Source organism: Paralichthys olivaceus, chromosome 7 (genome assembly GCF_024713975.1).
Source record: "Paralichthys olivaceus isolate ysfri-2021 chromosome 7, ASM2471397v2, whole genome shotgun sequence".
Lineage (NCBI taxonomy): Eukaryota > Metazoa > Chordata > Actinopteri > Pleuronectiformes > Paralichthyidae > Paralichthys > Paralichthys olivaceus.
In genome coordinates, this window is record NC_091099.1 from 14,058,935 (window position 1) to 14,074,325 (window position 15,391).

At 40.6% G+C, this 15,391-nt stretch overlaps 1 protein-coding gene across 1 annotated transcript in view; it reads left to right on the forward strand.

The window, feature by feature from the left end:
• Nucleotides 1–370: 370 nt before the first annotated feature.
• otud7a (OTU deubiquitinase 7A) overlaps nt 371–15,391 on the forward strand; it is a 38,052-nt gene continuing 23,031 nt past the window's right edge. Inside the window, exon 1 of the mRNA XM_020078480.2 lies at nt 371–505. The gene's annotated coding sequence lies outside the window, so the exon portion shown is untranslated. The remainder of the gene's footprint in view (nt 506–15,391) is intronic.

Consider the following 15,391-nt stretch of genomic DNA (forward strand, 5'->3'; position numbering starts at 1 on the left):
ACGAGTGTAAAACGAATTTCCCCTTGAGGGATCAATAAAGTATCTGTTCTGTTCTGTTCTTATTTATTTTGTGATGAAGCGGCTTTTGAAAGTCTGAGGAACAAGTGCGGAACCTTAAACACTCCCTCTTCATTTCTTCATTTCAAAAATGTTGAATTATTTCCAGGTTTTCACGTGAAACTATAAAATATAAGTAATTAAGTATCAAGAGGCTCTGAGCTGTGATCCCTTTTTCTTCTCTTTTTCAGTCACAGTGGCCTCTAGCGGCTCCAGGCCGCACGTCAATGCGAGGGCGTGTGCACAACCAACGCTGCTCACCGGCTGACGTCACGCGGCTGTGACTGTCGGAGGGGGCGTGGCTTTGTTCTGCTGCAGCGGAGAAATATGACATGGGGATGAGCGAGAGAGAGAGAGAGAGAGAGAGAGAGGGGGAGAGGAATTAACGGTTCGTCAGAGGTCTGGACTGAAAACGCTACGATGGGGAGCAATGAGTGAAAACACCACGGTAAGACACTGAGCTGCTTTTATAAACACACTTATTTATTGCATTTCCCCACGCACGTACACACACGACAGGCCGATGCATGGCTCAGTGGACAGTGAACACAATAGGCTGCCGCTGCAGACAGGTGCACCTGCCTCTCTGTGCGTGTACGTGCCTCGATGCAATTCAACTTCAGCTTCCGTGCGAAAACCTGTGATTTAGGTCGAAGGCAAAGAAAACATCCAGGCCACATATCATCTCATCGACGGTTTCTGCTGAGACGTGAGCAGTGTCACATGTTATATGCTGTAAACATGGATGTGCTCTAGTATCTGTGTGCTTAGTCACAGACCTTTGTGATGTAGTATATATATATATATATATATATATATATATATATGATGTGATGGTAGCATATCCCAACAAAATGTTCCTTTAGCTTATTGAGGCTGTGAGGGCTGTAGTTCTTTTTACTGATATGGAATATTAATCATCACAGAGTATTTCGGGCCAGATGGTTTCACATAGCTGGAGAGGAAATCATGCATGTTTGAGTAAATCTCAGCAGTGTCTCTATCACCTATACGTCCATGATCAAATGTAGGAAGCCTTACAAAAGCCTCTGTCCGATTTCATTTTTTATTGCTGGCCTGGTTCACAGTATCTCCCTATTGTGTTTGTGTTGCAAAGGCTCTGACTCCAGCCTTATTGACATCGACATAATAAATCCTTGAATGTGTCAGGCATATCAGCTTATATTTGATCTGGGTATAACACTAGTGAGGTCTCTCTCGGTTTCTTTTGGGTCATTTGTTGGTCATTTATAACAAATCAGCCTGTTTGCTGTGTTACCCACACAACTTATTCACTCCACCTATTGCCCCTGTCTAAAGTCTTTGCTTAGGTCTTTGAGATGGGCAGCCGACAGTTGTCGAGTCTAATTTGGAGACGGCTCCAATAGACAGGGCAGAGCTACAAAGCAGGGCCCGTGGCTGCCAGGCCCCTGGCATGGCCTGGATGGGCCAAGCCATGCCAGCTCCACAGAGGGCTCCGGTGCAGAAAGGCACTGGGGAGAGGGCGCTTGGCACCTGATCAGTTACCACAGTGAATTCTGTTCCTGTCACTGGCATTTAGCTGCAGAAAAGCAGAGCAGAGATGACGGTTGTTGTTGAACTCAGTTGGGCTTTCATGTCACTGCAGCAGTGCCGCTTTATTGAAGTATTTTCAACTGATGCAAAATGACAATCCTTTGCAAACATCTGTGCAATTGCAGAGAAATTACCCTCATTATCATTCATTGGGAAAAAAAGAAAAGGAAAAAAAAAATGCGTAATCGAAACATTTCCCGTTTACATTTCTTCACATATTGTACCAGGGCAATGTGTTTTTTCCACTGATGCATTACTCAAAGAAATATCGATTTAAATCACCCCGATCCTGAAATGCACCTGTGAAGGGGGCTTAAATCTCCTATTTCCTTTCAAAAGAATTCCACATCTCCATGCCTGATTCCCCAAAAGTTTAGTCCTTCAGAGGAGGTGAAATGAGTCAAGTGCCCGTGGTAATCACGGCCCAATCACTGCAGGGCTTTGAAGTTGGCCCTGTTCCTCAGACATCTCTACAGGTGGGGAAGCAATGTTAAGTGTTCTGTCTGCAGGCGGAGGGAGGTCAGCTAGAGGCCATGGAGGCAGGCAGAGGGGCTCCTCCACATCATATTAGACGAAGGTGGAGGGCGACAGGTCACCTTCCCAGAGTCACTGCACTGTGGTGGTCACAGGCATTGAGCAAACCCATTCCTAAATTTGCGTTTGAATGGAAATATGAAACTGCACCTCCAAATCACAGACAAATGTAGTTGTAAACCTTGCACCATAAAGATGTAATAAAACCTTACACCAGTATTCCCTTTCAGGCTGCAGCCGCAGACACACTTTACACATTGACTGCAAAAACCATCCAACAATGATTTATGGACTTTTTTATAGTAAAGCTGGATTTGTGTGTGTTTATCTGCGAGGCTTAAGCTTGTGTTTCGATTCGTCTTATTTTGATACGTGGGTTGCAGGAGAGGAACATAGGGGATCTCCCTGTGGCTTGTGACCATATAGTCTTATTTGGATGACTAGACATTACCTGGCTCATATTGAAGCTAGAGAACCTGTGTTATAATCTGGATGGGCAGAAAGACATTTGGAAACGATGACCCACAAGCTCACAACATCTTGCTGATTGGATCTTTTCAATAACGACGTGCCTTAGTTGATTTGTCAGGTTCCTATCACATGACCCCAATCATCAATAGCCTCTGCAACCAGTGTCAAAGCAACATGGATATTCAACTACAAGTTGCGGACCCCGCTGTTATTCTTTCCATATACCCTAACACCAAACAACCTGTGTATGTGTAAGTGTATGTGTAAGTGTAGATGAGTGGTCATTGGATATGCGACAGAGATTGTTTGGATATAGGAAGGCTGAGGTAGGATAAAGAGGAGGCAACCAGTGTGGCCAGTGTGGCCAAGTGTGAGAGGCTGCAACATCTGTCAATCATTAAACAATAGCAAAAAAGACCTTTAATACTGTTCTAATGAAAGGAATGTTTTTTAATACAGTTGTCTTAAAACAAACATCTCACATTCATCCGATGAAATCTGTTTAAAGCCTTCAGCATAACAGCTGCTGTTGGATTTCAGATGTTGATGATGAACCTCTCAGAGCCCAGTCTGATCATCCTCATCTGATACTTGAAGATAAAGTTGTTGCATCCAGATGCTGAGGCAGACACATACCAGTGTAACACACAACTGAAAACCATTGGACTATAATTTAAATCTCATGATTGTGCTTTGCTATTCTTGAGCAGCTTTAATATCATATGTGAAGATTTGCTCTTGAAAACAATATCAAATGATATTGAGACTGAATTAATGTAAAAACGATTGTCATCGATATTGATGTCATCAGAATCAGAAATACTTTATTGATCCCAATAAAGTATTAATAATGTGTGACCATTATTTTTAATATAACATTTATCAGGAAACACCAGTCCTGAATTTAACAATATTGGTGAGTTTTAACAAAAGTTGGTGCTTGTTGGATATATAAACCATTTCAGTTATTATAGTTGCATACATAGTCTGATATTGAAGTTTCATCACCAATGAGAAAGTGTTATTGAAGTTAAGAGTGTGATGTTCCAATACCAGTGTTGGATATGCCTGCGATACTGATAAAATATTGGTTTGGGTATCGGTCAGTTCGCAAATCTATGCAAAGATCTGATAACACGTCATTAAACTATATTCATTCACCAAGATAAAACCAGAAATCTCTTCTTCCTCACTGCTCCCAAACAGCAGTTGCACAGTATAGCACAGCCACTGGTACTGTTTACAGAGCAGGAAGTCATAGCTGTACTGTTAGTTGGAACTAGCTACAATGTTAGCAATTTGGCAATATTTCACTCTGGAAAGTGCTTCAAGAAAAACAACAACAAAAGACTTCAGTTTCAAGATATTTAAAGGAACTCATTGTTGTGTATACCTCGATTTATTTTGTTCTTTCTCATATATCTGTGTTCTTTTTTAGTAATGACTGTCAAGCTAGATACTAAAAGAACTTCATTCATTTCATTCAATTCATTCTCTGTATGAATTTTCTTTTCAAAGGGTTTAACCCTGAGCCAGGCCAAACAACAATGATAGCAATCATCACTTCCCTAAAGCATACAGCTGTTAAAATACATTTTATTATATAAGTTATTATTTTTAATGCACTGGTATGGGATCAGCTCTCATTATTGACCAAAATACAAGGTCCAGGTTTTGGAAATGGTATCGGAACATGTTTAGTTGACACTCAAAGAAAGAGAGACCACAGGTTGTGTGTGCTCAGTCTGGACTGGCTGCTTGAGACGCCATTGTTACGTTCTCCCCACAAGGCCCAGTGGGCACAGCCATCCCCCTGTCCTTTCTTGAATCAGCAGGGGAGCAGTTTCCCAATCAAACAGAACTCTGTTGCACAGGATACCCTTGGTGACTCAATTTAGATTCATGCAGGTCCACTGTGTAGGTCATTTTCATTCATTCAGGAAAAGAGGTCGGTCCTCTTTTTCTTTGCTAAAAAGAAAAGGTTGGGGGGAAACTTAATTCGTTGTATCTCCATTTTGTCTCGCAGTCTATTTTTGTTGAAGGAGATTTTAAAAAGGATATGCAGGTTAGGCACTTCATGGAGAAAAGAAGATCAGTAGTGCCGTTCAGCTCGCCTTCTACGTCATTCATTTCCTTAAGTAGAGAAAGTAAATACTGTGCTGTCTTTCACTGCCACTGCACTTTCTTTCATTTTTACTCCATGAGATACAACACTTCTCATCAAGTATCTAAAGAAAACATGCATTTATGGAATATTGGGGAGTCATTGTGCCCTTTTCATCAACTAGTGATGAATCTTCCATCTTTGTTGTCTCCTTTCTGGTGAAATGAAGAAGAGATCTGAGATGACTCAAGAGGGCCATGAAGTAGAGTTGTTGAAGTGGACTAAATTTATCTTGTGAAGTTTTGCAGGGTACCTATTTGCAAGTTGCTCCCTGTTAGCAGTCATACCGTTGTATACATTAAGTTGTATTAATTTACACAAGAATATGAGCCAGGGGGTCAGCTCTGATAATTCACCCTGCTGCTGCTTTCCTCAGAGTTATGGTAAATGGTAAATGGACTGCATTCATATAGTGCTTTCCCAGTCTTATCGAAGCCTGGAAACTCAAAGCACTTAGCAGTGCAAGTCACAATCACACATTTATACAGCGCTTGCCATTCATGAATGTGGAAACATCAGAGGCTCAGGATTTTCTCCGGAGTCAGGGTGAGTTCACGTGTGAACACAGCAGGAGATCGTGTTGATGACATTTCTAACAGGTGATAGACACAAAACTGAAAAAACTAAAAGAATACAAATATGTCAGGATGAAAGAGAGGTGTCAGACATGTAGATGAAACAGACAAAGATGTCAAATTAGACAGACAGCGAGACTTGAGGTTTTGGTTATTTGGGCCGATGTGGTGTAAACAAAACATGTAATTTCCAAAGTGCAATTTATACACCCCTCCTGCATGCTTGTTCTAATCTTAACGCTCTGGAGATTATCCTGTTGCTTTGAACGCATCTGGCTGGAGCATCTCCTGCTGCGTTCTTCATATGTGAAAGAAAAAATCGAATAAAAGTCCCTTCTCAATTGTGTGGAACATCTCAAAAGTTCATGTCTGAAAATGGCCCTAAATGCTGAAGGTTTCAGTCCTGGTTTATTTACATTGCTGATTGTTGTCACTAGTTGTAACAGCAACTGCAGTTAAAGGGACAGTTCCCTAAAAATTGGAATATTCACTCTTTATTTATTCACCACTATGCTGATGGAGGGGTGGGTGAAGTGTTTGAGTCCACAAAACACTTAAGAAGTGTTAGGGTGTTGCAGCCAAGGTGATTACAAAAAACAAAAAACAACATGCCTCCACACTACTCGTATTTTTGCATGCCCGAAAAACATATTTGTCTCAAACGGCGTCATTTACTCCATGTCTTAAGCCTAAAAGTCCCCTACTGGAAGTAGCTATGCTGTGTGTGTGCTGTTTTCCGGTGTGGTGAGAACCTGAACGTGTCACCAAGGAGGACATCAGATGGCATTTAGGCTAAAAACATTGTGTAAATGACGCCGTTTCGAGTCGAATATGAATCTCGGGGCTTACGGAAACTTGCATGACACCACAGTAGCAATATGGAGGCGTGTTGTGTTTTTTTCTGTTGTTTTTTTACATCTAAAGAAGGAGTCACCAGTTGCTTCAATTGAATTGGATTTGGCTGCGACGCTGTTTACCCCTGAAACTCCAGAAGTGTTTTGTGGACTCAAACACTTCACCCACCTCTCCATTGTCATAGCGGTGAGTAATAAGTGCATTTTCATTTTTCAGTTAACTATCCCTTTAAGGTCTCCAACTCCTGCAAACAGCTGAAGTAGCTACTGGCACTCGAGCACAGTAAAAAGCATCACAAAGAGATTTAGAGCATCCATCCATCCATGATCTAAACAGCTTATCTGGTCGAGGGTCGTGGGTGAGCTGGAGCCAATCCCAGCTGACATTGGGTGAGACACCCTAGACATGTCACCAGCCCAACACAGGTCTGACAAAGAGAGACAAGCAACCTTTCACACTCACACTCACTTCTTGGTACGGACTGTCCAGATTTATGCCAGTATACATTTTTTATTTTATTAAAATTTCTCAGATCATAGGTTATACAGTGAAACATCTCATTTGGGTGTGAAACACATTCCTATAGTGAACATCCTTTAAACGATGAAGGGGAAACATTTTGCATGCTCACATTATCAGTCACCGCAACAATAATCACTCAAATGTCAGTTACTGTCTGGGTATGACACATCTTTCCTCCACAATGCAACCCCGCCCACCGAATGCCCCCCCCTTGAGTACAATTTTGAAGCAAACTTACTGAATCTTTCCAAGAGGATGATGCAAAAGTTCCTGTATAATACCTTTGTGGAGTTTGGATCCATTAACTTCTGAAATATTTTGTTTGTTTTTGGGCTTCAAAATCAATGGTATATGGCATGGTGGTGCAGCGTTAAGCACTGTCGCCTCAAGGCAAATGAGGTTCTTGATTCTAATACCAGTTTGGCCGGAGTCTTTCTGTCTGTCTGGGTTTTCCCATGACGTATGCTCACACATGCTGTTATTTTTCCACAGGCTATTGCATGCTCACGCTATGGTCCATAACATTTTTTTGTCCATGCAGTCAGACCTCATCGTTTCAGCTGCAATTGTGGCATGCAATTTCATTATTTCATTTGTTTAGCTGTCATTGGGAATTTGTTTAACAGGAAAGTGACCTTCATGCATGTGCGCCCTCGTTACCACTAAAGATTGAATAAATTCTGTGGGAAATGCAGTCATGATGTCACCGTGAAGCTGACCACTAATTTTTGTCAATCAAATTTTATTCAGTTCCTGACTGCTGTAAGGGACTTGTAAGAAGAAAAGTGAACACAATCACAGTGAGGCAGTGAGGATTTAATTGGTCAGTGTCATACCTGTCCTTCTGTTGACTGACAGGAGTTGCACAAGTGCATGGAAGCAGCCTGAGCATGGGGGGTAAAGACTCAAACTGAATCACAGGACATTTGTGCAAAAAGCTGGATATGTGAGTGCAGACAACAGTGTTGTGCAGAAGCAGAAAGAAATTTGCACACGAGCGGTTGCTGTTTTGAAGAAAGGGCAGCGTTTTGAGGGAAGGCACTGCAAAATGCAAGCGTGAAATGAGGAAATAATCCTCTCAAAATGAAAAACCAGGCTGTTGAATAACAATAGGAGAGAAACTCCATAATATTGCTTTCTCCACCTACTTGAATGTACACACACACAAACATGCAAACACCCACGCACAGAATCAATCCAACAGTGGTGCCATTTTGGACAAAACAGGTAGTGTGAGATATAACAAGCATCAACACATTTTAAATACAGTTTTATTTTCAATGGTCATAATAGGACACTCTGGCTGCTCTGTGATTAAAGCAGTTTCAGCTTAATACAATTATAACTTTACATTTTGGATGCTTGTTCAAAGCTGCAAATGGGAGTATCCTTGCTGAGATGACATTATGCACTGCTTTGCTCTAAATGCAATTTTTCTTGGTAGCAAAATTAAGTACTGTGTAGCTGCTAAGCTCACAAAAATGTGGTCGTATGTGTGTGTCTGTGTGTTTCATCTCCGAGAGTAGGCATTATAACCTTCTATGCTTAAGGATGGGATCTTGATTTAAATGATCCCGCATCAATTCACAAAATCAGTCTTTTATCGTATGCCTTTCACAGCAGCCATCTGTTTGTGTTCCGTACTTTAAAACTACGAAGACAGTGAAGAGGTGGACAAAAACCTTATCATCAGTTACATCTTAAATATGCAAGGATATAGACCTTTACAGCGTTATTGGAAATTATGGCATCTGAAGCCTCAGTTACACACCAGAACTACACCGCAAAAGACTTTGTGTGTTCATCACCTGAGAGGACACCCTCCCTCAGCACAAACTCAAATAGGAAACACCAGCTGGCTCCAGCTAGTTGGTCTGTTAATCTCACATGGGATCAGAACATTCAGATTCAGATAACAAGCAGTTCTCCATGTCTCTGTTCTTACGCTCGTCTTTATTACACCTATATGGCAAAGGATGTTTCCACAGTTCTCTCTCTCTATAGCATCAGCTTCAAACCAACAGAAAGTCAGTAACCCTCTGCTTTGGTAAGGCCTCAGTCTGTGGTCACAGCTGACAGCTTGTGGCGCACTGTCGAAAGGGCCCAGTCAGGAGAAGGGGCATCGGGGGAATGAGGGGGGGCTGGAAGGATTGACATTTTAAGGGGTTATGATCTTCTTCTGTGCCCTTCAGCAACCCGCTCTTTGTTTGGGTGCATGCTGCACACACAGCTGAGCTGTGTCTGCGGATCTGTTGGAACCAGAGATTTAACTTGACCGTCAGGTCAGACAGAAACCGTTACTTTGTTAAAATGATTTATTACTTGTTTTGAAAACACTGAACACATTCTAAGGGGGGCTATAAGATTCCTGTCATTTTCTAAATAATTAGTGTGTTGGCAAAGCAGTAAAAGTTATGGCTGTGATGGTCAATTAAAATTCTGTCTGATTCATATGGTTTATAGGCTGGGCTTTTTAGCTTTTTTAATGGAGACATATTATGTTGTTTAGTTTCTTTTGGCTTTTCTTATTCCTCTAGTGTGTCATTAAGTCTGCAAAGATTAACAGCCCGAAGTCTGTGCAGAGGGAACTCATCTCCTCCACAGAAAAACACTGTTCCTGAAGCTCCCAAAACACCTCGTCAGAAGTCTGGACCATACTTCCGCACATTTGCATAATGCACGCCTAGCAGCTAGTCCGGCATGCCTCAGGACAATGCCAGGTAAAGTAAGAGCAGAGGCTGACATGGTTGACCAATCACAACAGACTGGGGTAACCGGCCAATCATAGAACAATGGGCATTATCGGGAGGGGGGGCCTTAAAGAGACAGAACTGAACCATTTCAGTCAGAGGCTGAAAAGAGGAGCTGCTGCAATTGCCTCTATGAGGTTAGTGATTGTTTTCTGAAATTTTTCAAATTAAAATAATAAACCCATATTTGTCTCCTTAAACTAAAATAGAAAGTTTTCTTGAAACACCAGTGTCCCGCAGGTATATACACAGGCTGGTTGTGCTGGCCACTGCAGCGTTTATCAAAATTGACCTCAAATATTAATGTGATGATGCATTTAGAGCAAATTGACAACAACCCTCCACTCCGTGCACTGCTGTGCTAGCAGTGTGCAGTGCAGCAATGAGATGTAAAGTGACATTAATGCCTCCAGCAGCATCTTTCCCACAGCATGTGGAAGGCTGCTGCACAGAAGTTGGACTTCTTTTAAGTTTAGAGAAGGATTAGAGAGTGAAAGAGAAATTATGTGAGTGTTTGTGCACAGCCTGAGAAGCCCTTGCATGAACATGTTGCCCCTGGCAGTGATTGAAACACGTCACTGCCTATCATATTGTCTAGCATCTGTGTACACATGTAAACATTTGCTGCCACATGTAACTAGTGATGCACGTACACAATCACCATAAATACAAGTTTATCGTTGTGGCTGCAGGAGGAGGAGGAGGAGGAGGAAGGACAGGGATTGAGGCTGACTGACTGATATGAAGGCTGAATAGCGAGTGGTATGTCCACTCCCCATTGAAATCCACTCATTAAATCTTCTGCTCTCAAGCAGGGACTTTGAAATAGTCGAAGGACTTAGTGTGTAGTTCACTGAGACATTGTGGTGTCCCATTACATGAATTTCCCATGCCACTTAAGTGTGCTGTGTGATGAAGCATGCTAATGCATTGTGTTGATTTTTCCCTACTAATGCAAGGTGGAAATGAAAACTCAGTTTGACTGGAATTGTGCTCATTTATTTTATAACGTGCAATTACCCTAAAAGTCTAATATATTATTTAATAGTGTTTTCCATTGGTGTATCTTGTTTCTGCCTTTATTCATTGAACTAACATCAACTAGTGCAGTGGTTGTTGTAAACATACCAGCTTGGAATGGGATGTTCTATGGCCCTGCGTTATTGCTCCAGAGCTACTTCAGAATTATTCTTTGTCAATAGTGAGTCCTGCTCTAACAGTTCTACAATATAATTTCACTTTTTTATTGTTTCTGTGCTGGACGTTGTGTGCAGAGCTTTTTATAAACAGTCTATGGTGCAGAGTGAAGTTAGAAAACCTTTCATGTGTTCATCCTTCCTGGTCAATGTTTTTCATCAACTGAAATTGAATTTGCTTTATTACTGTTCACATAACTGGTGTTATCCTTTCATATATTTCATGTCAGCTATATCAGAGTCTGTTAAACAATTGCCATGATCTTCAGACCCAAGTTCAGAACTTTTTAATAAAAGCTCTCAAGCTCCACTCAGTATAAAGCATTGCTGCAACGTTGTACTTTCACTTTGAAAATAAATTGCAATGAGGAGGAAGTGATTTTATGAATTTTGTTGACATGACAGAAATCAGCAGCAGCCACTCCCATGAATGTCTGTCGAATTCTGATATGGTGAAAAACAAAAATCTAATTATTCAAATGATCTGGCGGTACAGTATTAATGGCCACAGGCTGCCAATTGCTAACCAGCTGTATTTTATCTCCGGACATAGAAGAAGACATGTTCAACTCCACAGACTGACACACTACCAGGCAGAGTGCCGGTTGCTTGTTTATTCAAATTGTATTAATATTGAACGTATCTCATGTTCAAATCGCACCAAATTTGACACTGCACTTCCTCAGGCAATTTAAATACACATGCCAAGTGTCAATTTGGTGCACGGTTTGCGAGATGTGTGAGATGGACATAAGACAGACAGACAGATGTTTGTGGAATTAGTAGGTTGATAACAGCTGTGCATCAATGCCATTCAGAAACTGTCTTGTGGTTTTAGTGTTTCCATTAAAATAGCAAAGCTGCTTCTATTGTTGTCGGAAAAAAACAGGCCCTTTTTTTCCTCTGGCCATAACTGAGAGGGTGGGTTGACATTTTGCTGTAAACAGGCATGTGAATAAGTTCTGGATAAGAATGAATCACATCTTTTATTAGCTGTCTTCAGTGTGTTGGCAGTCCTTGGTAGAAGCATGGATATAGACCTTTACCAAGGGCACACTGAATGAGGTGGAGGGTTTTTTTACACACACACACACACGCATGTTTATGTTCTCACGCTTGTCAGGATGTTGAACCTAATAGTTTCAGCCTGATGATGCTTGGCCCCTCTAACTGCAGCTCAGCTCACACACTGGCAGTGAAGCCACATTTGACCCGATGGAGTGTTGAGATTTGTGTTGAGATCCAAAATATTCCATCGATCAGGAGTCTTTGAGGATTCAGTAACTTCATTTGTGTTTAACCACAAGCTCACATCATATGCAAAACTATTTTGTAAACCGGGCTCAGGTTTCAGGTCTCAGACATCCTGTTGACACTTTGGATTATTGCCACCTGCTATACTGGAGCTGTGAAGAGAGTTAGTCCTCAAAAAGCAGGATGCATTGAATCACTCAATGAGATTAGGTGTCTTATTCATATATTTAGTCGAGCCTGACCAATTTATCAGCTGAGCCTTTCACAGATAACAGTATCTGCATTTATGTTTGTGATATGCACCATTATGAAAAGTTTTATTTTAGAGAATATACAATGCAGAAAATATATGCATTTATTTGTTTTTTTCATTAGTTATCAGGATTATGTGAAAACTACAGAAACTGTGTTGTTCCATGAAATTTTGTGAAGGAGTGGGACATCACCCAAGGAAGAAATCATTAGATTTTGGTGCTTTGGATCTAGGATTTTATTCACTTCATTGTGAGAGCGTGTTTTTCACCCTTTTTCTTGATTTCTCAGAGAATAGTTTCTGGATCTTGATGAAAAGTTTAGAGTGTGGGAAATTGATGCAGATCCAAATAAAAATCCAGATCTTGTGAAATTTTACGTGGTTTCAAAAGGGGACAGTTCTGAGTTCTGTTCTAGTTGTGTGTGTTTTCTTTTTATCTATAGTTATTTATAATGAAGTTTATAGTTACATTGTAAAATATCAAGCCTCGATACATTTCTTAAGCGTTTGATAACAACATTTTATCAATCGTTGCCAATTTTTTAAATATCTGCATTGACTGATATCAGTATTGGTAATTTGGCAGATGTGGCCCCAAAAAACATAAAATCCCTCCATACTGCTCCTGTCCGTAAGCACCGACATTCAAATTCAACTCGAAACAGTGTCACACACAATGTTTTTAGCCTTTCGTTTTTCGGTGAACTATCCCTTTGATGAGAACACATTAGTGAATTATGTGTCCATCATACAATTAATGATTAGATATTATGAAGATAAGCAGATGGATGTGTTCTTGCACAACAAATTGGCCAAATCAAATTGGCACATCAGAAATAAAGCTAGGCCTCCTCTCCTTTCCTCACCTCACCTCACCTCCCCTCCCCTCCCATCCACTCCTCTCCTCCGGGCAGGAGGTGGATTGGAGGCTGACACCAGATGTTCTGCCACTGGCAGATTCAGCAGCCGCTCGTCACAGTGTGACATCCAGTCTTTATAAAAAGGTACAATTCATCCACTATCATCAAACTAATCAATTTTACACTGTGTCAAGTCAAGATGGTCCTGCAGCAGGAGAGCTGCGTGATCAGACACCTTTATCATGAAAGGATTTACTTTGTATTCAGTCCGAGATTGTCTCCTTTTCATTCATCTTCACATTTTATACTTCAGTTACAGTCTTTTTACTCAACCAATGTGGATTGGGGATTTGGGGGCTGGAAGTTTGAATAACAATATTTTAGGCAAAAAACATAAAACCAAATGTAAAAACTTGAATGATTTATGTAAAATGATTTCTGCATTGTTTATTCTGTAAAATAAAAGTTTTGATGTTGGCACAGATTGGCAAACATAAACACAATTTTGGAACACTTTATTTTAAACTAACTTCCAGTTAGTTTAACTTTCAGGAATTATTGGCAGAAATTTAATGTAGAATCATCCTCATGATGTTTTCACTAGTTCATTTCATCTAAATTGTATGAATTGTAGTTTTCTTTACCCCAGAAAAGACCCTTTATATTTAAATACTTTATATTTACATCGAGGAGGGTCCTCTCTACGAAGGCCGCCATGTTTTTTACGTTAGTCCAGACTGAACAAACTAAACACCTTTTGAGTTTTTATAACAACTGGCTACCACAGGTTCTTTTTCATGTTTGGAAGGAGAGGGTGAGGTGAGGGGTGTTCAGCTGCAACATGCAATTCCAACACTAGATATCACAAACGTCTACACACTGTACAGTTAAGGTGTAACTTGATAAGTTTTGCAGTGAATTTAATTATTAAACAGTGTATTAAATAGTCCAATATTGATGTGTTTATGTTGCACAGTATACTCATGTTCTCCTTTTGAAGCAAAATAAGGTTGTTGAAAGGGGTCTGTGAAATCGAGGAAAATCAGAAGTAGAAGCAGACAACGCAGGATTATGGAAGGAAATGTCTTTATGAAACTGTATCATTTTTATTGCTCTCACTAAAAGCCAAAATAGCACCAGGTTTTGAAAGCTTATAACTACAGATCTAGTATAGGATTTACTTCCTGACCATTCTTCAGTTCTGGGGGAGCTGCAGTGTAAGAAAGGGTAGAGTGTAAGAGTGTTTGTACAATATATTCACCTCCCACCTGCTTGCTGTGTATAGCGGCCTCACATGTGGGCGATCACCGCTCACTATGGAGACAGTTATCTCAGCTATAACTCATCCTATTACGGTCAAACTGCTACGTACATACATTCACTTCATGGAAATACAACCTGTGGCACATTTGCATGGAGAGGAGATTCTGTGTTAAATGACAAATAAGCTTCTGTCTGTGGGAAAGAAACTGCATCATTGTTCCTGTGATTGTGTGCGTGGCACTCTGAAGTGTTCACAGAGTCGAATCCTTCATAAAGTTTTATAGATTCACACTTTCTAATCAGCCCACTGGTTTACTACTTGCTGTTCAAAGTAGTGGCGCTTCTAATAATGTTTAAGAGAAAATAAGAGTAGTGGGTGGGGAGCTGCTGTGCAGTATTACTATGCATAGTGTAAGGGGATTTTGCATTTAATTATAGTTTGAGTTGAGCTGCTGTATTTATAAGCTTTATTTATTGTTCCACAGGTTCAGAAGAGGTACTGTATTTTAAATTAAAAGGTAAATTAGATTTGAACATCTATAAAGCCTCATCTAGAGGAATTCTCTAAGGTCCATTTATTGTCCTGTGATTTCATGATGCAGTGTTTTGATCCAGCACTGTTTTGTTTTGAGATAACAGAAGCAGAGCTGGACGATTGAGAAACTACTGTGTTTTTTTCACGGTCTATGTGTTTTCATAAATATGTAGGGAGTGCTGGTAGAGCGCTCTTGGGTCAGTGGGTCAAAAGACATAAACAATGTAGTGTGTGTGTTAGAGTGTGTATGTGTGTGTGTGTGTGTGTGTGTGTGTGTGTGTGTGTGTGTGTGTGTGTGTGTGTGTGTGTGTGTCTGTTTGCTCAAGGACATTACAGAACTTTACTCTGTTGTGTTGCTGAAATGTCTGCACCTGAGATGCAAAATTATAAGAGACAAGGGTGGACAAACTTTGTATTTCAGAACTTCAGCTTGATTATTTTTCAACACTTGGAATCTCACTCAGTTAAGTAACTTCTAAAGTACAACCGGCTTAATGGTTGGCTGATAAAAGTTGGAAGATTTGAGC